Raw genomic sequence first — 3664 nt, forward strand, 5'->3', positions numbered from 1 at the left:
TATAGTTTGGTTTGTCTTTCGTCTTTCGATGGTATATAGAGAATAGGGAAGTGGCGTATGATCATATATAGTAGGGTTTGAAACGACGATAGGAAGGGTTAGTACCACAGAATTCAGCGAGCCCTTGGCAGGCTGAAGAACAAAGCTTGATTTATTGTAATGAGTTTGCAGGAGTTAAGAGGCGGCTGGTTCACTCTCTTTCATCCCTTGTGCAGTTTCTATACTCTTCATCCTTCTATACTCTCACATTCGTTCATTCTATAGGTCGATATTCGGACTAGTGTGGTTTGATGGGGATCCCTTGGATCAACCCCTGTCATAAACCCTTCTTAGTGGTGGTCTACAGCCTCTCATATTCCCTTTCCTCATCTTGTGAAATATGCATGAAGTAGACTGCATACCGATTGCGTCATTTGTATCATTGGTATATAAACTTACACGCCTTTTGCATTCGAGTGTATACAATGATAAATATAAACCTGAAGAACAATAATTCACCGAGTGGTGTGGTGTGAAAAGAAAATATTGGAGAATAAAAATAATCGGAAAATGGGTTCCATAAAAGCACCACGCCGATTGGACGAGGTATTCTCATCGAAACATATCGATTCTCTGCCGAAAATGTTGAATTCATTGGGAATTGACGGGGGAGCCATAACTCTCATCTCACTCTGACATTAATGCCTCCCCTACTTCGTGCCTCGCAGATAGGCAGGGGGTTAAGCTTCACTGCGACATATTTATGGTGAGGGCGAGATGGTATCGTGCAAGCTCGCCTGCTCTCTCGAGCACACCCTTTCTACAATCTACTTCGCAATTATCAGTCTTGACGTTAATATTTGACCCACGGCCATCGCCACTGCTCAACTCGCTGTAATATCACTTAAATTTCAAAAACCATTGTAAAGAACAAAAAAGATCAGTTACACAATTATACACAAACGTATTGAAAGTCAAACAAAGTACTTGAAAACATCATAATTCTTTTATCAAAGAATTTTAAATCAATGCTACGACCACAGAGTCCAAGTCTGTTGCAGCAACAGAATCAACCTTTTATCTGATAGATAAATTTTGTAAGATTGAGTCTACAGTGGGTTATATGATATGCGTAGATAAATAAAAGGTATCATAGATTTTCAGCGTAACCCGCAGGATCAAGCCTTAGATTTGCGTCCACCAGATTACCAAGGGTAAAATGGGACAATGGGCGTTAGTCTGGTCGACGGGGTATAAATAAGGATCCCCAGGAAGCTTCTAGGGGCTAGTTTCAGCGAGAGGAGCTCGCGGCTTGGCGGTATAACGCGGACCTAGAGTTGGAGTAGTGCTGAGACTGGTCGACCGTCTATCTTAGCCGTCGCCGTGGCGGTCCTTATCTGCGCTCACAGTTCCACTAGTAGACGTCCGGTGATCTAGAGCACTTTTCCACCTATTTCTCTCATCCTCTCTTGCTTTTACCACTGCTAGCTTCTCCTCCATTCCTACCTTAATTATTCCTATCAGCCAAGATTTCTAGACGTCATGAAAATAAAATCTTTGCTGTCTCTACAGATATACTTTGCTGGGTAAAATCATTCACCAATTATAAAAATCCAATTGCACATTTATTTTTTTAATAAATATATCAAATTTCATGATGTTTCTGAAACTGTCAATTTTTTGTTTGTTTTAATGTATGAGATCTGTTGATGGAACGTGTGATAGTTGACGATGACGAAGAGATAGGGTCACTACTACTGCAAAAAGAAGAGGACAATAAACGTGTCTGGGAAGTCAAGTGGCAGACGCCAACCTCTTTTCACCACATCGTTTTAGCTCTATTTCTATATCCTTCTCCTTTTCTTTGCTGGACAATCTCGGGAATCAATATAGCACCCAGACAACCATTTGTGAGTATTTACTATCCTATATATATATATATTTCTATCTATCTACTTACTAAATATAAATATATATAACAATTAACACTATATGTAGAGCCTCTCATGTTGCTTCTACTTCTCTAGAGCCATGTAATTAAACCCATTTCTAATATACCATCCAGACTATTGTTAGTATCATTATACTTTTACAGCCATTGGCAGAAAGCTCGTTTAAAGAACCTGTACCATAGGTATACTTCAAGCGTATACATACTGCAAATCAGCACCAAAAAAGCCATTTTAAAAAATAAATGAGTCCATGAAAAATGAATAAATAGTCTTCGACACCTGGTAGGTAAAAAGGGTGACCAAGCTCGTAGAGTCTTGGCAAGTCTTTTGGGTACAGTAACAGAGTCTTGTCACACAGTTGTTTGTGCATAACAAATCAACAGTAGCACATGCCTAGATCTGAACAGGAAACTTCATGAAAGCTTAAATTGACTGGCACTATCCACCCACGTACTTATCGAAGTTCCTCTGTTCACCTCTACCATATTCAAGTCGCTTTACTCGTAGGTCCCGTGTGGTATTTGTTGGAAAGAACTACCTCGGCTTTCTAAATTTTAGAGTCACTGTCTCGGTAGAATTATGCAAGAAGAGGCCGTTGAAACGAGCCGCGATAGTAACGACTAAGGTCTCGAGAGATAGTACTGGCAAGAGTAGTTTTGTGTAAAGAGGATAGACTTTGCTGCACTTGATACTGTACGATGAGAGAGCATCTATGCTTTTCGCTAGACGACTAAATGACTCTGCTAGTGTAACTACAAGGTTGTACAGATACAACAGACAATTGAACTCCTTTCGTTTATGTAGTTTCTAATTAAACAGTCGAGATATTTCTACTACTACGTTTCATTAATGTTGTCTGAAAGGATTATTATTTTAATGTATAATTAAATTTCAATCTTACCTGAATTATCAATATTTCATATATCATATCACTTGGAATTTTTTTCTACTAAATTATTCATTTATTAAATATTATACAAATAAATAATTGACTATAATAATCATCCAAAACACTTAGCGAGCTCCCAAAAAAATGTGACTTTTTTTATATATTGGCAATTTTGAGGGTGAAATAAATTTTTTGAACATTTTTTTATGAATATTTTTATTTAGTTTAGATTCTAAAGTTTCTAAAACGTCCCTAAAAACAGTTATTGGACCGTCCGTTCATAAGTTATCAGGGTTCAAAGTCAAGGGGATGATTATTCGTAATTTGTATCCAGTTTTACCCCCATTTGAGGGTGTTAAAGTGAATTTTTCCGGGCTGTGCCCCGATTCCGCATTTCTACGCATCAAGACGAAGAGAATGAGCCCTCGATCATCAAAATCGAAGAACTTTTATTTTTTGGCTGAAAAAAATGGAAAGAGGTACCACTTGCCATTTTTTGGGGATGAAAAATAAAAGTTGTCCGATTTTCAAGTTTGACCACTCATTCTCTTCGTCTCAATGCCTAGAAATGCGGAATCAGGTCAAACATATGAATAATCAACTATTTCACTCCTAAAATGGGGTAAAACGGGAACTTACTTTAATTTTTGCATTAATTATGATCCAAAAATGATTTTAACTAGTGCAATAAAAAGATTTCGTTTTCACAAATCCATTGATATGATAGAGAGGAAAAATTTTTTTATACAAGCCATGTTATGTTTATTTAATAAAAAATTACTAATAATCTCTTAGATTTATGCGAATTTCATTATTCAAAAATTTAATTATCATATAAACGTTT

Source organism: Chelonus insularis, unplaced genomic scaffold (assembly GCF_013357705.1).
Source record: "Chelonus insularis isolate UGA/USDA-ARS -01 unplaced genomic scaffold, ASM1335770v1 scaffold_714_pilon, whole genome shotgun sequence".
Lineage (NCBI taxonomy): Eukaryota > Metazoa > Arthropoda > Insecta > Hymenoptera > Braconidae > Chelonus > Chelonus insularis.